This window comes from Gymnogyps californianus, chromosome 3 (genome assembly GCF_018139145.2).
Source record: "Gymnogyps californianus isolate 813 chromosome 3, ASM1813914v2, whole genome shotgun sequence".
NCBI classification, from domain to species: Eukaryota; Metazoa; Chordata; class Aves; order Accipitriformes; family Cathartidae; genus Gymnogyps; species Gymnogyps californianus.
The window spans coordinates 8,262,808-8,285,583 of record NC_059473.1 but is presented as its reverse complement, the minus strand read 5'-3'; the positions used below and the strand labels follow the sequence as shown (position 1 = coordinate 8,285,583).

Below are 22,776 nucleotides of genomic sequence, written 5' to 3'. Positions count from 1 at the left end.
CTCTTTTTTGAAGAAAATGTGGGGAAGCAGGATAAGGAGACCACTGTGGAAAATCTGTTTACAGCCCTACCCCCAGGTGTGTTTTTCTACCAAACAGAAATTATAAGAACTGCAAAGAAGTTGTGGGAGATAAAAAGAGAGTAGCACTATTTGAGTGAAGTTTGAAAGCGGCATTGGAGGGGAATACGGATACAGGGGAAATTTTAAGAAATCGCTACGCTGCCTAAGGAATTTAGGATGGGTATGGGCATGAACACCTGTCATAAAGGGAAGGAGCAGCGTAATTTTACAGATTTTGTAGGTTGTGGATTGAATCAGTTTGGATAGAAAAGCTGGAGAGTTTAAAGAGACTTCTTAAGTCGTGAATATTTATTTGTAGAAAACCTTCTGTCATTTTCTTATCACAGATTTCAGGCCTGCATTGTCTGTTATCAGGTAATTTTACAGTACTGGTACTAATGGCCAGTCAGTTGGAATCTATAGTAACACATTGATACAAAATGATAATAAAACAACAACAGGCTCCTTGTTTTACTGTTACACTTCATCTCAAAGGCAGAGAAAACCTATTCACATTAGAAATTGCACTACATCAAGCAATAAAACACATTGGATTTATGCTGCATGCCTCCTGAAATTAAAGACAGCTCTACAGGGAGGTCAGTTTTAAAAGAACTAAAAAAGATAAGTTGAAAAACTTTCTTTACCTCCCTCCAAAAGCCATTGTGGAAATTTAGTCAGGAGAGTTACCCAGAGGACCATCAACTGGCATAAGCTGAGAGAAGATATTTAAGTTCAAGGCCTGGACATCTTAATTGGGAGAAAGTATTAAAAGTTAAAAAGCCAAAGTCACTTGAATTTAAAAAGCCCCAATAAATGTTAGATGTCAAATAGGGTCAAACACAACAGAGAGGACTCGGCTATCACCCTGTAATGGAGGGCTCTTCAAAAGCTTCTTTTAAATTCATTTATTGCACTTTGTACTGCTAGAACAGACTGGAACCAGGGACTGCACTGAAAAAAAGGCTCCCCTCCTTCCATGACTTCACTCCACATGAAGGACGACCCTGAAATACTCCAAGCATTTGCACGTGTGCAAGGCAGCCTGAGCGTGGGTCTTGAAACTGAAAATAAACAAACACAGCCAACCTTCTAGGGATTCCTAGTGAGCAGGGAGGGACAGGGGAGACCCGTGGCCCACTTTGATTTTGGGATGTCTGTTGCAGATCTTCCCATCTCTCCTTCAAAGTATTCAAAGCACCTTAAAAATATACAAGTTAATAACATGTGAAAACCTTTGTTATGCCGCATAAGCCCACGCCAGCCTCTTGAAAACCACCTGTTGTCACTTGATTTTACAAAGCTCTTTACAACTCTAGCAAGGGAAGACCAATTCTGCGGCTGTTAGTATCCTGCCTGATGTCAGGGAAGTTCCTGCATCTTCATAACTCTCCCAACAACCCACCAGAGGAGACCACCAGCGATGCTGCTCATCTGTGACAAGGAAACCCAGAACAGTTTATTGAGCAAGCACACGGTGCTTTCTCACTGCATTATTTACACCCTGCTCTAGGCAAATCATTTCAAGCAAAAATTTCAAAGGCACAATGGATGCAGGGAGGACTCTTAGAGGGAAAAACGTAGGAAATTATCACCTAAAAATCCTGTGTCATGAACAGTCTCTCCCTTTATCTGTGCTTCTCCATCCAGAAAACAAGAATACTGCTAGTTGCTTAAGTATTTTTAACGATGCTTTAACAATTAATGCATTATAGTGCCATTTAAGTGTTACTAGAGAAAAGTACAGGCCTTTGAAAGACAGTACGGCTGAATATGTGGAGACCAGATTAACTGATCAATTCAAAAAGGAACCATTTTGACCATGTAGTTTAAAGCTGGCAGAGCAAAAGCCCTAGAGAAGGCTGAGCAAATACACCACAAAAATACTTGGACAAAAAGCAAAAGACAACAGAGCGTGCAAGAGAGTACAGAGGTGAGCAAAAGAATAGCATCAAGAGAGATGCAGTCACTTTTCAAAGAAGTGAAAAAATGGAGACTCAGAACAATAGGAGAAAAATTAAAAAGTAAATTAAGGCAAGAAAAATCAGATGTAAGGAAATGGATAAATTGTATTAGAGAATTGGGGAAGAAAACATAACGGAGAGAAAAATACAACTAAGCAAGCCATGCTGCAAACAGAATTAAGTATAAATGCGCTTCCGTTTTGCTGAACTTCCTCGGGGCAGAAACCCAAGGATTTTTACCTTGAATCTAGATGTGGGTAATACAGGAATGCAGTGAAATTCTCCAGCCTGAATGATGCTGTCTATGTATACGAGGGTAGAAGCTCTCCCTATGAAACTTTTGCTGCATCTGACTGAGGTTAGGATGGCTTTACACCCAACCTGAAGTTAAAAGCAGGAAAGGCAAATCAGATCTTCCAATTCTGAGATTTTTCTAGCACACATCTCTTTCTGAGGCAGAAGCATAGCTATTAAAACCCAAGTCAGCTAACAGGCTGTTAATGACTCAGTAGATTCTCTTTCATAAAAATTTTGGAGCAAAATGTTAAACATTCGTATTTAAGCTATCAAAAGATGAGTACTTTGTACTGGGACTGGAAAGAATGGCCTACCTTCCTTCATCCTTTCAGCCTCTCTTACAAGGGGAAATACAAGATATATTTAATTCTTTAACCACCACAGATTTTCTGTGTAGATTTCCTGACAAACAACTGTGATCTGTTCTGAGATTATCTTCAAGTACCTACATATGCAAGGGAAATTTCTGTATTAGCCTCTGAGGTCTTTGAACTTCAGATTCTTTCTTTTTATTCATTTTTATTAGACTGAAATTTTAAAGGAGCTTTATGACACTTCAGATTGCACAGCACAATTCGTGTTACATGACTCAGGAAGCCACGCAGGGTATTTGTGTATAGAGCCACAGCGGACCAGTGCTGAGTATTACCTGAATTTTGGCACCTTTTGGTCGGTTGGCATGCTTTAAGGGAGCAATGGCACTTTAACCCCTGGATTCTGGCTTACTTCTGATCCTTACACAGTTCACCCAGGTAATCAACATTTCGTTTAGCATACTTCAGTTGATAGCACACTTCAGTTTAGAGAGAGGCTAACTGCATTAGGATATTCAAGCTATCTGCCACAAGACGTGTAGGTCACAGAAACACAGTGTCAGATAAAAGGAGCTAAGCCTGATCTCTCTTTTGTCTCATAGATTACAAGCTATTCCAGAGTCTAAAAGAAGACGTGTAAATCCTGATTATTCAGGACTGCCAGGAGTATCAGTTTCTTGCACAAAGGAACACCTGGCACAAAACAAACCTGAACAAGTCTGACGTGAATATTTTTTTAGAGGACTTCCTGGGGAATGTCTTCCCTTTCCAGCTAGTACCTTCCCTATCCTTCCTTCCAGTGTGATGGGAAGCTTAGAATCATTCTTAAATCATAATTTAATTAAGGTGATCGACTAAAATAATTGCCCACAGAAAGCTATTCTCCAGCCTGCATATGGCTTAAAACTCAATTCTTTACTCACAGACAGGGTCCCCTCAATGGTGATTCAGACATGCACCATATTGATTCTCCTGCCATATACAGGCATACCTAGAAGTAATACAGAGGTTCAAGCTTGTGCAAAATGTGGCTGCTCAGTAACATTCATTAGCATTTCTGCAACTAGAAGGGATTAATTTGTTTCACAGTCCCTCAGGTATATTATCTTATGCTCCTAGTAGATTCCAGCTCACATCTATTCAAGCTGAAAACCTCCATCCTGATCTCCAGGGCCATTCAATAGAACAAGTCCTACCTATATCAATCAGGGATAATATATCCCTTTCTACATCCCAGGCTGCTGCAGTCCTTGGGGATTGTGCAGTCTGTAAAGCTCATGGATGACTGCACGTACCATCCTTGTTCGGAAGGATTTGTCAAATGAATTTTTTGAGCCTGAACACCTTTGCAGCTTTCCTATCCAAAAGAACACTTTCACAATACATGGCACGTACAAAATTATTATTCCCCAAGCTTGGATTTCCTTACCTAGGGGATAGACACTGCCTCAAATGCTAATAGCAAGTGAGAAAATGTAATTTCCTTAAACAATACCTAAATACTGTTTTGGTAAGAATAAATGAAAATTGCAATATTCTAAGTTAGATGAAAATAATCAACCTATTTACATATTTACTTTACAGAAAAAGCTTGTAACTTATGTGGCTCTATTTCATGTGCCCGGATATACAAATCTAAAAGACCTTGACATAAAAAGTTCATTTCCAACAAAACATTATTTACCAAACAATAAAAGCTGCTAAATTCAAAGGGAACATCAACTACATGATTGGCTTAAATACGCTATGCAATTTCCCCTCCTAAATTTTGGCTTGAATACTGTTTGACATATTTCCAGCAAAACGCAACAAAATGAATTCTCTACTTGTGCCCTGTACAAGCTATGTGACTTACTTAGAGGAAATAAAAGTTTTCACAAAGTGTTTGATAATGGACCACCTTCATCAATCACTATGGCATTCCCCTCCCGTGACTTCCTGCAAAGTCTCTGAATGATCCTGCTTCCCCTCCATCCAAAAGGCAACGTGAGTTTTGTTTAACCTCCCTAACCATAAAACACAGCTCTTCTGTTAATCTGTCCTCTACTAATCAAGACTCCATCCGGAAGGGCCCTGAATATCCGTTAGCAGCTGGAATGCTGCATTCAAATCCTGGTTCCTAGCAGAAAAATGACAGATTTTGAACTATTACTGGTCTAGGATAATTCTTCTTCCGCAGATGCAGGTGCTTGTGTGAGTAATTTTTAACAGTTGTAGTGCAAAATAAAGCATAAATCCCAGAATTGCTAATGTAGAACCATCCACATCCGCTACTCTGATAGGAGAAGTTTCCAAAGCACATCTGTCTATTAAAGCCAAAACTTTTCAGTAAGTATAAAGTGGATTTATAACAATGTGTGTCTCTGATGTAACAACTGAAAATATTGTACCCTTTAGTTACCAACGCAATGAAAATATCGCTTTTGACAATAAAAAGCAGCTTGTTTTCTGATGGTTACAGATAAAATATTGGGGGAAGTACGCTGCTGTTCCTATGTAAAATGACAGATACCCCTTAATATGATAAATTATAGCTCAGCATATACTTAAACAAGATTTACCCATATTTTTTAGCAAAAGAAAGTGGTGTTTCTTAGGATGGCTAGGGAACTACCATGTATTCTCAAAATCTCTGCGTATTTCAGAGGTTTCTGAAAGTTGGCACAAATTAATATATCTTATATAATCTTTATTACCAGCATCTTATTCATAAGGGACTAATTTTGCTCTATCCTGACATACAACATGGAAGGTAGATAGTGGGACAAGCTTTGCTCAATTCAGACTTTTTCCATCATCTGTCAAATGAATTCAGAACTTCTTTGCTCTCAGTGTTTTAAAGAGGGAACAATGAAATTTTGCATAGAACTCAATCTCAAAACATGCTGTGCTTTCTACACATTTTAAACCCAGTTTTTGACGGTATAATTTTTTTCAAACCTGTTTCACATAGCTATCCTAACAGTTCATGCTACTTCACCATGGAGAAGCAGTTGGGAACAAACATATTTTACTACCTTACATAAATTACCACGAAACGATGGCATATACTGTAATGACATTGATGTATTAAATGTCTTTTAACTTCCAAAACATAAAAAATCCACCCAAACCCCCCCACTCCCCGTCCCAAACGCCTGCAATTTCATCACCAGGTAACAGGCTGAAGTACAGAATATATAATAAAGTGCATGTAGCAACTGCATTTCAGGAATTTTACCAATATGAAGATTTATGACTGTCACTTTACCCCAAAATTCTCCAACATCAAAGAGTGGTGTTAAAGCACGAGTGATAGCCAAGACAACAGCTGTATGGATAAAATGTGGTTTCTGTAACACCTACCCTCTTGATGTAAAAAAGGTCAAGGGATGCTACTTTCATACTAAGGTGTTCTGGATGAGCATAAGTTCATCAGTAAAGCCTACCTTCAGGCCGTGAGTTTCTTAACAGTGACTGCTAATGTGCAGAAAAAAGTATTTTAGGGGTGACACGGGGGAACAAAAAAATCTGAGCTTGCCTTCACTGACATTGTGAAGATTAAATATTGGGAAAAGGTCCTGTCAGAAGTTCCTGCTCATTGGAATTCCACACATCAAAACCAGGAGCTTTCTGGAACTATGGAAACTTACTCCTGAATTCATAGACAAGCACACAATATCGCAGATGAAAGACTGCTGACTGCTGTGAGTTAAAACTACTAATTTACTTAGCATATTCTCTCTTTCTGAGATCTCCTTGCAGCTGTTCATTGCAAATGATCCAAGGCAACATTGACATACTTGAGACAAGCATAGCAAATTTGAACTAAGGAAACACTTTTAGGAAGAGGTGAAAAAGGATCTGAACTCAAGAGAAAAATATGAATACCTCCTGGTTCTAAAGCATTAAAAATGTATGCACTGATTTTGTAGTTTCTACAAAAGATAAAAATTTGTGCACGAAACTTAAAATAAAAAGGATTAAATGGTAAATAAATTATGCTCTTGTTTTACAAATAAGGGCAAATGTCAGCCAGTGAACTTACACGTTATTTTGTCCCTGTTGCATTTGCATTACACTGTTCAGAGTTCAAATTTACTTTGGGAAATAATATTAAATATAGGTAAGTGCACTTATTAAATGGTGGAACAATTATGGAATCTAGTCTAGAGAAAGTGGATTAACGGCATTTTGATAAAAAGCCCAAATTAAAGGAATATGAGAGAGGGGGGAATGGGGACACTAGGAAGTCACCTGGGAGCACGCTCTTTTTGCAGCTCCTAGTCAAAGGCTTGGAGATCTCCACGCAGACAGCTCTGTAAAACCACACCGAGGGACCAGGGAACTCATTTGGTGAAACGGGACTGGGAAGCAGTCAAGTCAATGGAGCAGGATTTAGGGAACTACAGTTGGTATCTGTAGACTTCACTGATCTACAGCGGGTTGAAGGGTGCTGTTTTCTGGCACTCCCTTGACCTCTGCACATTCTGTTTGGATTGATAAAGTTTTGGTAACAGATTTTTGTTTCATTTTGCTTTTGTGAGCTACAATTCAGAGACTCAAAAGGCAAAGTAATCAATAACCGAGATGCTAGGGCTTGAATTCTCTTTTAATTTTGCTCATTTCATACTGTATAATTTACCTTCTTTCCTCAAATAAAAACAGTTTGTGCCGTCTTGCTTCCTAATCCTGTCTGCCTGTTAACAGGAACAAAACGTGAAATGAAACATAGCGAGTTGAACATTAGAGTTTGAAAATCTGAGTGTGCTTCAGGTAGAGGTTGATACTGATCATTTTATTTAAATATAATTCCTAGAAATCTTTAGAAGAAACAGCTGTTATTGTTAATGACTCCTCACAAGACATGTATATGCCACCATATGTGTATACATGCTCCATAGTCTTCGTGCATGTCTCATGGTGAAGACTTACTGACATAAAGGCACTGATGCAATCAGCCATGCAGTTCTTTGTACAATATTTCTTTCCACTCTTTTCATAAGTCTCCCACTGTTATTTCAACCTGTCAAGTTTTCAGGGAAATAGTGTCAGTTGCAGTTCTTATAACTAGACATGGTATGCACCCAGGTGCTCTCAAGTTTCCGTTGGTGTAAGTTAGTACCAGCTCAGTCTCTTTCTTCTGGCAAGCGTTACTGGGAGAGATAATCCCCAGCTTCCCTAGTCCTTCACAACACCTCGCACAAAAGAATTAACAACACCATAGCTTAAATCTACCCTTTTCTCACAGCTCCTTCCTTCTGGGCACCCTGGGTTAGAGTGCCTCTCTGTCTCCGGTGACCGGGGCTGGATGACATATGTAACGTACAGCTTTGTAAAGAGGTCCTATGAACCTCTACTTTAGATATACCGAGAGATAAAAGAATATAGGAAAAAATAAGCCAAACATCCCTCCATCCCAAAGCCTCACTTTCTTCACTTCTGAATGCTTTTTGGAATTTAGCAGAACCCTCTGTGATGTCCTTTGGCACACGGTTTTCCTTCTATGTAATGCTGTCCCTCTGTCCTCCAGCCAGAGAGCTCCATCTCTCCAAATACTTCTGAACTATTTTGATTCTACCACTAATTCTGGTTTCTTTGCTCTCCTCCTGTCTAAATTCCCTTTCTTCTCAAGACTCCCAGCTCTGCAGGGGAAGAGGACAGGGGAATCTCAGGTTTTAAGCAGAGCCCACATTTTCTTTTGTTCTAAGTAAATTATTGCCAGCAATTGAGAAGACATCTGATAACAGTAAACAGATCAGAGGCTGACAGCTTGGCTCTGCTCTCTGAATGAGCAGCTAACGCTGAACTCAGTTAAAACGCAGTCATTCAGCCCAAATTAATTACAAACAAGGCAAGGAGCAAAGAGGAGAATGATCTACTGGGAGCTCCTGAAGGAAACTTGGCTGACCCAAAAAGCAGCACTGGTAAATTTTCCCCTGCCCTTGCCCTTTCTTTCTGACCAGGCCATAATTGCCAACGTAGCAATGAACCTAAATGCTAAGCACCTGATCAGCGCCATTGTAAATATCTAAGGGAGAGGGAAGATACAGGTTTCTAACACTTGTCTCCATGTTCACGTGCCCACAAGCGGCAGCCCTGCTCTCTCTGTGTAAAATCATCCTATAAAAACAAAATTCCAACCTTTTAAACACCATTCTCTAAAAAAAAAAAAATTCTATGCAAAACAAACATGTCCTCAGAGAGGCCAATGGAAAAAAGCAGGATAATTGATTCCTTCAGATTTTCATGATTCTCTGCTATCGCTCCTGTACCTAAAAGTGATACTGTTCAGATTTATACAAAAGCTAACACTGTAGGCTAGCTCTCCACCAAGCAGATGCTGTAAGATACACGTAAGACTTATTTTCATGTTATGTTTTTCAGATCCACCTTTTAAAAATAATTCTCTTAAATCTCACAAATCTTACAGAGATATCACGTCATTATACAGTCAATCAACTGCCTATTGAAAATATGATTCATTTCAATATTGCGCAAACCCCTGCTCTCTTACAACATTCAAAAAAAGGAAGAAAAAGAGGTACGCTAAGAGCTCCCACCACCACCACTGTAACACACAACCTGTTTTCTCTGTACCTGTCATGTAGGCTGTGAAGTCATTGGACGGGAAACAGTTTTGCATTCACCTCTTGCACAGTCCTGTGTCTATTGTAGGCACACATCTAAAAACATCTAATTATCGGTAATAATTTATTACCAGCAGATAGTTAACTGCAGATGCCCAGTCTCTCTCCATCATTTGGCCTGGGGGAAAATTCTCAGAGAGAAACCTAGCCACTCTCCAACTAGTAAAAGCAGCTGCAAAAGCTGCCAAAAAGAGGTACATCTGGTGATTCACAAATTTCTGAAGTTTCGATGCGTTTTCCTGTGCTAACTCCTCTTTTGCTTAGCAGATCATCGTTACTTTCCCTCCCTGCCTCTACCCTTCAATTCAGTTTCACTGTTTATTCATTTGTTCCTTTTCAGTGTCACATTTCCCTTCAACTATCTTGCATCTTCATAACCGATTTTTCTTCTCCCTTTCTCTTCTCTCCCATATTCAAACTGGAACTAGTCTGATATTTGCTGACATCAACTGTTCATGTTTTTTACCACAAAATTCTACCAATATCACTCACCCCTGGCTACTATAGGAGATTATAAACCCGTCCCCACGTGTTTCCACATTACCAAGCAAAGCTGGTCTTTAGGCATTACCAAAATAAACAGTATTAGCAACAATTAAATCTGCTTGATTCAGATCCCTCTATGTATGGTTACACCATAGATTTGCTTAAATCATACATGCAAAAGAGCATATAAATTTTCATTACTTTTACTGATTTAAAGCCTTACACTTTTTAAAATGTCATTGAGGAAAAAAACCCACAAACACATTTCTGAGGTTAAATACTGCAGTTAAAGTAAACCAGGCTTCAAATAAAAAGTTGGCATTTTAAAGGCCTGCAAAGAGGATTAGATCTACCCAGTCTGTATAAACATTAATAAGTGGAGCTCCATTCAGATCTAATGTAAGGTGTATGCATCTTTGAGTCATGCGAGCACCGGCGTGAACTCTCTTTAATTTGCAACCAGAAGGTCTGGAGGTTGAAAGAGGTAAAACAACTCAACAGAAAGGTTCACTGGGACATAGATTAGGATCTTACACTTTCAAACCTCTGTTTCTGTTGGCTGCAGCTCTGTCTGATCACTGCTGAGCTTGAGCACTCACCCACTTTACATCTTTAGCACTCTAAAGATATAAAAAATGGAATTCTTTATTCAAGCTGCTTCTCAGCCTAGCACATCCTAAGTAGCAGATTTCTGAGCTAGGATATTTCTCCCTCCCCACCCACTCCCAACCCCCACCAGTGCTGAGAAATGACATGACAGTAATGAATTAAATGATACTCTTGTTTAACTGTTCCTATTTTTCAGTACTATAGTTCTACTTCTGAGTAGTCCTGGCTAATGTTTTCTACAATTCCCCACTGATACTCTGTGGAATGTTATCCTGCTGTAAGCTACTTGTACGAGGAGCCTTTGCTCCTCTGCGCAAGCCATTGGCACGATAGGTCACTGGATGCTGGGAAGAAAGCAGTTCTTGGTGGAGAGCTTTCCCTTTCCTATCTCTCTGAAGGACATTGCAGAGTGGGTGCATTTCAGACACATCTCTGCCCCTTAGCAGAGCAAAGCAGAGATAAAAATCAAGAACGAGAAAAGTTTCTTTTGGATTTTGGGTTTGTTTGTCTGGGACTTTGGCTTTTTTCACGCTAACCAATGAGAAAACTTGCAGTAAGGATCAAAATCCCATCTCTCGGTTTCAGTATGGTTCCTGTGCTGCCCCTTGGGCAGCCGAACAACGCCATGCTTTCCACATGAGGCAAAATGCAAGGTTGCAGTCTAGACTTACAGCAATGACATTCCCGATGCGTATAAGACCAAAAGAAATGAACTATAAAAACTGAAAAATAAAACTTAGCATTTGCTCAGTTGTGTGTACAGCCATGCAAAGGATACAACATACAACCTTCCACATCCTATAATCTTTATTCAGATGAGCCTATCGTAAAATGAGGATTCACCCTTAGAAAAGAAAAGCACAAGTTTAGGAGTTAACAATTTAGTGGAAGAAGTTTATAAAAGAAAAGTCTAAATGTAGCCTGCAATATATAATGTGAAAACTGACAAAGAGATGGTAGCAATATACCATCAAATCCTTTGCCAAAGTAAATGAAAAAGTCACCCGGGCAGATAACATCTGGATATGTGCAATCTCAATTTAGTCAAAATCCCAATGTAAACAAGTCCACTGATAGCAGAAGGGTAGTTAAACATTCCACTGGCTTTGGATAATTGAAACCATCTTCCTTTTCTAAAAAAATAACAAACCTTTCAATTATCAAACTCTGAGGAAGAAACTGACAGCTATTGGAAGGATTCCATTAAAATTTCAGTTTTTCACTTTGCAGACAAACATCTCTGCAAACAATTTTTTGTTTATACAGGTTAGAACGTATATGGCTCTCAAATGGCTTAATACTTGTAAATACTAGTAATATACCGTATACGGATTATATATAATATAAACACAATATATTTGATCTGATTTATTGGACTGAGACAGATACATGTTCTGCTAACTCTATAATGGTATTATTACTTCCAGTGATATCAATATTAAAAGAAAATTTGAAAGAAAATGTATTTGCAGCTGTGTAACATAGAGTTTCTTTAACGTATGCACACCCCCCTGCAAGAATCCTAAAAAAAATGGTAGCAGTCACTCTGGGAATGGTAACAATGCAGCAAGGGAATTCAGTCTCAAACAGATTTCATTTAAAGGCTGTGTAGGATCAGTGGAAATGTATCATATTACACCAACCTAATTATATATTGCAATAGTCATTCAGTCAACCCCTATGTCAACTTACTGCATTAGTATATTATCACTGTAAATGAAGTTTTGACAGTAATCTGAAACATCTGCAACAAGTACCATCAAAGCCATTCAATACAGAATAGCATTAACAAAGTACTACTTTTTTTTTTTTTCAGGGCTAACAACTTAATATAGTTCTGGGGTAAATGGCACATTAGAAATAATTGTAATCATATATGAATCAACTTCCATGCCTACTGCTTGAATGCACATGAAATGGAATAATCTATACATGCTAGCAGTATCCAAGCAATTTTTATGCAACAAAGCTGAAGCCTGTACAGCAGGTCAAAGTCAAACACTCAAGAGCACTAACAAGGTTAGGAAGCACTAGGGGGTTACGAGAAGAAAAAAATTCCACTAAGTTCCATTGCAAAAGATAACAATTAAAAGGAAAATATCATTCACGTGTGCCCCAGCAAATCCTAATGCCAACTAATTAAAAAATAAATTGTAAAAATTCTAAAATTCTGTGTTCCTGTAGCTAACAAAGCTAAAAAGCTCATTTTTAAAAATAGGTCAAGTCTATCTTCTCCATATAACAGTGACAGAAGCAAGTATTAAACTGGTTGATTTAAAAAGAAAGGGATTAACAAAACACTTATTTGCACACAGTTATGCAGAAAAAATCACCTCAAATGAAATTCAACAGAGCCATATTACACTGAGTAGAATACACAAGTAAACCTGATAAACAACAGAGACAACTTGAAAATAAGCTATGAAGTTTCCAAAAAAAGAAATCAAAGAGGAAATCGCATATTTAAGAAGTTAAAACATGCAAAAAGCTTGCTCACCAAAAACTATCTAGTTCACATGAAAATAAAAACGTTACATGGTGCATTCGATGTTCATTGATAACTTCATTTTAAGATATACCACATCCTGACCGAGAGATCAACTGACTTACTCAACTCTCATGTACTGCAGAAGGTAAAACAAATATGAACTAGCTTTCGGGTTAGGGCTGGAAATGAATTTCAAAATATGGAACCCCTGAATTGATTTGCACAGTAAAAATCACATTCCACTGCCACTTAATAATGAAGGAATCCGGAAGAGATTATCTGACTTTTCTTGAGCACACCATGCCCAAATATCTGTGGCCAACATTTTCATAAGTGCAAAGATACAGGGATTTAACTTTCAAGACGGTCACCAAGACAGCCTCAAAATTAACCATTTTGAAGGTGTTATTCTATTGCCTTGCACTTTGTATAAACACAGCCTGGACAGATTCTGTATTACTGTATCAAGTAGACATGGGTATGTTAACAGTGCTGCATTAGACATGAATGACATAGTTCCATCAATCTAAGTCTTTGTGCTTAGATCCCATTTTTCTATTATTCTCTAACATTGGGATGCTTAAATATTATCATTGTAACCACAGACAGATACACGGAAAGAGGTCTCAAAGTGTATGTTTCAATCATTCATTCTCCTGCTACATTTTGGCAAGGGATGACTCATCAGCTGCCATGTATCATGGCTATACATGGGGAATGTTTTGTTAATTTTAAACGACTTTTCTTCTAGTGAAGAAAATAAAACTCATTCATTTGATTGTCCAAAATTGTCCTGTCCATTAAAAAATGAATGACTTATTTCTGCTGGAATGTAAGTTTCCAAATAGAAAAACTGAAACTGAAAACAGTAGCTCAGAATTATCTGATTAGTAGACCTATCGATCTCCTGAATCAAGTTTTGAGAAAGAGAACATGTGCAGAGTCCATGCTTTTTTCAGATATTACAATTCAAATCTTTAAATTACCTTAGTGTGTGTATTCGTTCTTAGTTTCATGTTAATACAAAGGCATGCTGGGGTAGTTAACCTGCTGCATCATGTCGTAATTCAGCCAGCCAACAAAGACTTTCATTTAAGTGGCACCCACAAAACAGCACTACACTGTGCCCCTCTAGGGGCTCCACCTTTGGAAAATGCTCAGTGTCCTCTTTTGAATGTACTTTGTGAAAAAAATACTTCGTAACTTCACTGAAACAACACGCTTCCAGCTTAGAGATTCAACACTCCAGAACTGGAACTTCAGATCTCACCAGTGGACACTCCTCTCGTCCCTCCCCGAATTCTTCCAGGAAAAAACCAAAACGAAACACATGTCATATCTGAGATACATCAGTCTGGAGGATATTCATGTACCACAGAACTCATTAACATCTCTATTATATTCTTCAATAGTTGCACTGCTTCATTTCAGAAATAACATTTCTGGAAAGTATTTATACTACGTTAAACTTAGATCCCCTGAGCAATGCATTGAAGGTAATCACCGGTACATCTGTTTCTGTCATATTTAAATTCATAGCCTAATTCAATTGCAAATAATTAGCTATTTATCACCATGAAGTTCACATTATAAAATTAGAAAGGGCCAACATGATCCTAACCATTTAACAAAAGATACAGGCCTTAAAAGGAGGAAAGGGGAGAAAAACAAACCCTAGCAATCAATCCCCCAGTAAATCAAACACAATCAGTTCTGCTTGCCCATCATAGCCCTGTACAACCCAAATCCCTTTGGTTTTTTCACAAGACTTACAGAATATATTGCCATACGTATCAGGTAAGTCCATCTTTCATTTTTATAGCCTGAAGAGGAGAATTATATAGTCAAAATAACATGAGTACACAGCTCTTGTAATACTGTTGTGACCTCGGTTTCTAACACCTACTTTGGAACATTACTATAACTCAAGAACTTTTTTCACTTGCAAGGACATCTTAATTATCCCACCCATGACATGAATGTTTTTGGAAGATAAAGTCTGTAATTAACTTGTTGCCAAACAATATGTTTACTGTCCCTGAAGGTCAGTTCTCCTATAAAGACATAAGGACACTTAACTTTGGGAGATGTGTATTGTAACTGCCGTCAAACATTAACCAAGTGGTCATCCATTATCTATAGTAGCAGCAATGCAGAGTATGAAGATATTCCGAGCACCATAAAATGGCTGCGTTAAATTAAACCTCTACTGAGGCTTGCAACAAATAAGTACAACTAGAGAGACAGTGCTTGACCCATTGTAACAGGATTTGTTAGAAATTCCACTTAATCTCAGTAGTCAGTTGGCAGTGGGAGAATTTGCTCAAGACAGTCAAACAAGATTGTTTCTGTACTATAGAAATCTGTCTTTGCTGATTGCCCTTGTCAGGAGAAGTTAAATTTTGAAACTGTTTTTAAAGATTTTACCAAAACAACTGTAAGGGCTCCTTGTCTTGTTTACTGCTGAATTTACACTAGAAATTTGCACACACCAGTTTGACTATGAAATCTGTGATGTGCAAAGGGCAGTGGGAGGGTGGGGGGGAGTACCGGTATAACAAGAGGTTTCATTAGCCCCGCAAAGCCATGAAGGGCAGCTTAGCACTCTTGGTACAATTCCTGTACCTAATGAGCTCCCTGTTCCAGGCAAATGAGAAGGTAACCATATTTGATTAAAGATCTCCTATAATACGTCAATTAGTTGTATACATGAGCTACGAGAGGTACAAAGAAAAAAAAAGGACAAACAATAGAATTAAAAAAAGGAAAATTATAATAAAGAAATAGATGTAAAGTACTTCTATGCTGTTGTGCCCAGTGTTACTCAGTCCCTGACTCACAGCCTCATCATTACTCTGTATTTCAACAGGAAACCTAACAGACACTTGGCCCTTACTTTGCCTTACACTCTGCTTCCAGTCAGAGACCGATGGAAGGAATGGAGGGCAAAGAAAAGCAGCTAAGAAAATCAAGGAGGAATAAAATAATCTTTGTCCAACAAGACACGCTCTTCTCATCCTAAGCTCACAGCACGCACTCTTTCACGTAGAGGAACAGGTAACAACTCAGAATGTGTGTTTCCCTCAAAGTGTTGGACCATATGGGAACTACTTGTGAAGAAATGGCATATGGAAGAACCTAAACATGGCAAACAGGCAAGAGTGAAAAAAGTAAACAGGAAAAAGAAATTCAGACGAGAAAAAAGGAAAAATGGAAATGATGAATATTCAAATAAGGGAGGGAAAGATTCAACTACAGAAGGGAAAATATTAAGAATTTAGAAAGGGAAAGAAACGGGAAATTAGGAATGGCAAGATCACTGAACATAAGAACTGGAGGAGGAAGGGGAGAATGGAGACGTTCACATGCAGGTGTGGCTATTAGCACTGGAGTGAACTAGTAAACGAAAGAGTTCTTTTGGCGTATCGCAGTCCATTAAAGAAGATACTCTGTATTTGTACCTTTCATGCAGAAGTAGTTGATTCACGGTCTCTGTTATTTGAAAAACTCATGTATGTCAGCACTTTAGATACTGGAATAGCTTGTTCACGTTGAAACATGGACTATTTGCTGTTTTTCCGTTGAGAACGGATTAGATTTCAAATTCCCCCACTTGGTTACCAAAAGCATTTCCATCAGCTGGAAACACTTTTCAATCCATCTTGCCAACTTTTGACCTATGCTAGTTTCTTTTGGAAGGTGAAACCAGTCAGGATCAGGCATGGATAAGCAATTCTCCACTGAGAGCATGTCAAATAGACACACAGCCTTCCCCAAGCCGGAACGCAGCAAATGTGTATTTCTTGAGAATGGACGCTTACTCAGAGCTGTTCGTATGGAAGCAAATAACAAGAACCTATGTCACTCTGTAGTTTCTCTTGTAGACGAGCGTGGGCATCACACGTGCTACTCATTTTCTGAAATACTATTGGAGAGTGCTGTTTATATGCTGCCTATAGACCATCTAATTTAAAGAATGTAGCATATTAAAGCAATTGAAAAAGGCATTTGTTTCTGCAGCACAAAACGAAGCGTTTGATTACCAGACAAAATAACTGACATACTGTTACACTATACACATTCGCCTGAATACTATGGTATAATAAGCCATTATATGATAAGACTTCAGCTAATCTCAGCCCAGAAACATTCAGTCTTATTCCTTCACTACTGTCAGTGATGCCCCTGAAGTGTCAGCCAGCTGCAAGTTGATTTTTGACTGAGCTCTCCCTTTTGTATGTGAAATGGAAGACAAAGATCTGTTGCTACGGCTGGCTGGCAGCTCATGGCACCTGATACCATAGCAGTATTATCTTTACAATACTGCAGATGGAAGCATACCTAAGTCCTTCCTCACACTCTTCCCATCATTCCCCTTCACCATCCATCCACACTTTTTATTTGGTTTTTAAACAGGTCATCACAAGTCCAGCTCTGATGTCTCTTTAATTTCCCAGATGATCTGCTGACTTACTGGTGGTTTGCAGGATCGAAAGCTTCTTGAAGGCTGGCTGCACCCAGCAGAGAATACAGATGCCTCGTTGCAACAGGAGGAAGAAAATCAGAGCTGAAGTCATTATCCCCTTCACCACCACCACTCTCCATCCTCTGTGTAAACTCTCTTGACAGCATTTCCCCCCCCCTTATCTTCTAGAGTGTCAAGAAAAATGATAAGGTTAAACTTGAAGGCTTGTACATGGCCTTTGGGTTAGATATCCACTTTTAAAAAAAAAGCCCTACATACAGCAAAATATTTTTAAAATCACAGAAACATTAATGTTCAAGGACTAAATTTGCTGCCTTAGCTGAATTACATGCAAAGTCTAATATTGCTCCCCAGAGAAATACTTAATACATGCTTCCCAAACTGACTATTGGAAGCCAACTTCAGAACCAAAATCTTGTTCCAGTATCCAACAACATGTCGCAGCTGCAAATCCCCCCGCTTTGAAACACCATACTCCTTTACATTGCTCTTCATACAAAAATATAGGGATACTAAAACTGGAACAGGTAAGTATTCTTAACTTTAATCTGGTCAAGGTTTCCTTTTTATTTTCTATATTTAGCATCTCCCTGTTCAATCCTCTTTCCCTCTTTCACATACAATCAATCAGACAGTAAGAAGTACAGACATAGTGCTGTGAAACCCTCTAACTAAAAAAGCCTGCTGTGACTCAGACTCAGTGGGATCACAGGCTACCACTCAATTTCACTCACAGCAAGAGCCATAGGTAAAGCTTCACGTGAAAAAAAAATAGAGCGTTACTAAATATTCAGCTTCAAGTGCTACGTGCCAGCAAATGTCCACTGGATGATGGATTGCCTTGCAGACTCCCTCTGCATGCAGTCACCCACGGCTCACCAATGGTTTGTTAGCCCAGGCTGAAGCCTACTGAAGGGAGCAACTTTTACAGTAGTTTGTAAGTCTTTGCAAAACATCAGCGTTTAGGCTTTCAGTCTTTTACAGTTAATTCAGAGGTATAGGGTCAAAATAGATGAGCCTTGGTTTTGCATTAACACCATAAATGATCAAAACAACTCGTTATCTGTGATTCATCTGTTTGTCTAGAAACAAGTAAATGTCAGTACTGTCAGGAAAGGGAAAAGTTTATGATTAAGCTCTGGCTATATTCATTCCTCATAATATCTGCTTGAAGATAGCATTCAAAAGCGTTTTTAAATGATTCAGCACTTGATTTTCCATCCACCTCATTGAGATAGTATTGCAGAGAATTCATACAAAAGAACATTTATGTAGAAACACATACCTTTACATTCAGTATTGTTATATGAAACCATTTTGCAATTAGCTTAATTTTAAGGCAGAAAAATAATTCAACAGAAAATGACACAGGATGACTGGAATAAGCATAGAAAGCAATTGTGTTTAAACACATATAGACATCAAGTCAACGATCTTCTGCAACTCAATGGAAAGCTCATGTGCAGTTCTCTGTTATCTTAACTGACTGTTTCAAACACTGACAGTCTTAACATTTCTGCTGCATGAATTTTTGATCTCCCCTCAAAGAGAAACAAGGAAACCACCCAGTGTTCCAGCATGTAGACAGTAACTACGTAATTCATATCATGATCCCACTGATAACACCTCCAAGTATGTCCTCCTCATCAGTGAAGATCACTGGGAACCCTGAACTGAGAGTCATTTTAGGATGCTTGGTTTACATTATGTTCATCTTTATTTGTTCAAGTCATAGCACGGATAAAGTAGTAAATGAGGTAGGGCACGGTGCACAGAGGCCACCTTCCTGTCTCATGAGAAAAGGCTCTCAAATGAGGAAAGAGCTGCTACACTAATGCAATCTACGTTAATAATAACAATAATAAAATATTATACCTTTGGGTATTTTGAACATGGAATTAAGTCATTTATTTAAAGTATCACGTAACAGCTCTAGAAACAATAGGCACAGGCACTTTATTTATTTTTTTGATGTACGAATCAGTTTTGGATGTAGGTACCTAGTGTCTTGCCATGTCATGACGGCAGAACAACAGAAGATACTTATCAGCTCAGCCTTAATTAATTTGCTCCCAAATGAATACCGCATTTAGAAGGAAATAAATCGTAATTTTATCCTGGAAGACCACTTCACACAAATGGGACAAACTGTTACCTTATCTGATTTGTATCTATTCTCTAATCATGCAGAGGCTTATTATAAAGGAATTTAAAATAATTCTAAAAATACCCAGCTGCTATTGCACATAAATATTGCATCTTCCTCTCTGGATAAAATCCTTCTGACGGAAATAGCTAAGTTGCTTAAGGCTTGTTTTTCTTACTTCTCACATGGACATGCCTCAAACACTCATATCACCGTTCCATCAAATTTTAAATCACCTATGTGGAAATATCTAGAAGTTCAACAACATTCCACTGCCTGTGTTCTGCTATTTTGGTATTTTAATTATGTTACTTCACACAGCAGAACAAAGTTTGACATTAGTACTGAATCTCATAAATCGTCACTTTAACAAAATGCATTCCCTTGAGGAGAGATAATACAGGCTATATGAAAATCCCCATTTTACCTTAAAACCTTCTCCAACAATCCTAATTGTTTTCAGAAAGTCAATGGCAGGATTATGCTCTGTCTGAGGCACAGAAGAAGTGAGTGAGTTATATTTATATGTTAGCTCATTTTTGTTTGTTTTTTATTGTGATGGAGATTTTTTTTAAAAATAACATTAGGAGTCAAAACCAAAAAATTAAATGAAACGTGAATTCAACATTAATGCAATAGTATTGACTCTGGAACAAAAGCATGACAACATGGTGCTGGAGATGTACAGTTAACATTGTGCTAGAGATGTACAATCCTTATCATTTTTCTTCATCTCTTCAAAACATTTTACTAAGGAAATGGCTGATGCTATAATACCACGACCAGTGTACAGCACATAAACATCAAAAAAAATAGTTTCGCAATAATAGCCAGTGATTCAGCAGCTTACACAGACTTTACAAATACCAAAGCTTATCATGTTGCAATAAATTCCACTAAACTGATTTCTTAGAATGCTAATTGTTGCTTTTATAATGGCAAAATCAAGACACCATAGGAATCACTCTCTAAAGGGAACCCAGCAATCTGGTCTAATTGTTAATTGACTAATGAAAGTTAATTTTTAAGTCAGGGCAGCGGAAATTTCACACTTGCATGACATAATTTCTACAGTAACACGGGCTTATGCTTTGAATCTGATAGCGATGCACATGGACACAGATTGATATAAAACACTATGATAGCAACAGGCATACAGAGTCATCTGCAAAGGTTCAGATGTTTCTCACAACATCACCTTATGAGAGCTGCAAAGAGAAGGAAGTGGAAGTGTGCAATTCTTTAAAGAAATTTGTCCAACTCTTCCCATTGTTGTTGCCTATTCTTTCAATTTGTGTATCAAGAATATTCCACTGAGCCCCTCTCCAAGGATGAGCGTGTCCCCTGTCAGCTGAAGAGTGGCCGTAGCAATGCATGCTGAGTTTTGTAAACATATTTCCATGCATTATCTCAACACTCTGCGCTCTCTCTTCCGTGTTTTCAGCCTATTTAGAAAGGGAAGACTTGGCTGTTGCCACCCTCTCTCCTTTTCCCCCACTGCACTGTGAAAAGGATTTCTGCGTGCTAAAAATCAGCACAGCAAAGTGCAGATCTTTGCTTTTCTCCAAAGGCTGTCTCTGGAAGGCACAATGCATTAGGGCCCTTGGTTTCACCTAGACCACCTGGTTTTAGGGTACAGAACCACTCAGAAGAGGGGGAGGTAGACAGGAATGAAGGCAGATAGATTCTACTACTTTTTGGCTAGAAAAAAGAAAGCCTGCAGTCCTATTGCTATAGACAAGCGGCCCATGAATCCTCCCTTGCTCTGCCCCAGGAGACATTCTTCAAAAGAACTAGCATGTATGTGCTGACCTAGGGGTAATGAACATACTTCTTGAATGCCGGCCTGTGTCACAGGTTTAAGTAGCCTGCGGGGTCCTGAGCTGCCCTTACCTCACCTGGGTGAATATAACTCACACTAAATTAATTTTCTCGGAGAGAGAAAAGAGAGAATCAATATTTATTCCAGGATCAAAATGCTTTTCGCTTAAAGAACTCAGCAGTCAAGAAAAATGAGGAGCAATCATTTTGTTCCCATGACAAACAAAAGCTTCCTTGCCAGTAGACACTGTATATTGACAATAACCTGTAAGCATCATAGCACGCATAGAAATAAGATGGTATTTTGCTGCAGTGGATTTCTATCTTGTAAATGCTATTTTTTGGTTCTAAACAGAAATTTTAAATAATCAAAATATTGTATTTTCCACTAAATAGCAACATTAAAATAGTTACAATTAACAAACACTTTATTCCCGCCCCCCCGAACATCAGCTTTATTTAACGTCCTAATTTAAATACTGAGGCCATAAATAATGACTAAGAAATCATCAACCGATTCAAAATGCAAGGAACAGGAAGTTTGGGGTTTTTTTGGAAACTATTATTTTATTTTATTGCAATTAATTTGGTAGTGCACCAAGCCACCACCAAAAATGTCACACCAAATTAACTTTCTTTTTATTAACGATGGCAGGTCAAATAATTAAGAAACTGAAGGTGTCCTGGTAATGGGACTTAACTCAAGGACACTAATTTACAATGACACAGGTTCCTCCCTTCTGTATTACCTCACATACTTAGTGAGAAATCCTTGAAGGGTCAAATTCTTATGTCATCTAGAAATGATGTTGATCACTCTCTATCTGAACTGTATTCATTTTGCTTCTAATACAACTTCCAGTTTTCACCCTGTCACATCAACTTGGCCTTTAGTGGCTTGATTCTGTTTCAAAAGATGTCATAAACCATGCTTGTCATCACCTGCTGTATTACACGGACCTCAGCGGTAACTATGTCACAGGCCAAATAAAACCAGCTTTTGTTAGCCGCCCACTGATTGTGACATGTATGAACAGTTCCGGACCTCCAGTTTACAAAATGGCATAAGCTGGTATTTAATCAATCAAAAACATTCAAGTGAACACCAACCCTCCATAGTTTTTGGCATATTTCTGAATATATTTTAAACACTGGTGACAGCAGTGCTTCCTCAAAGATATCGATCACATCTATTTCTTTCCAATGGTCTTTAATCAAACCAAATCAAATCCTATATGGACCATTTCACAATCATGTAGTATGTTTCTTCTCTTTTGGAATTTGTGGTTATTTCTGATTGCTATTTTATCTCATTTTTCAGAAAAACAGCACCTGTAAAAGTGGTCAGTGAAAATAAATAGCAACAGTGATGCAATAACTTGCTCTTCAACAAGGATGAGACTGACTGTAGGCTCACTGTATTCGGTAAGTACAAAGTAATGCCCAGTCCTGAAGGTGATAATCTGATGTTATAAT

The 22,776-nt window shown here is 38.3% G+C and overlaps 1 protein-coding gene across 4 annotated transcripts in view; it reads right to left on the bottom strand.

The window, feature by feature from the left end:
• MACROD2 (mono-ADP ribosylhydrolase 2) overlaps nt 1-22,776 on the bottom strand; it is an 898,754-nt gene that overhangs the window by 466,758 nt on the left and 409,220 nt on the right. The window lies entirely within an intron of this gene.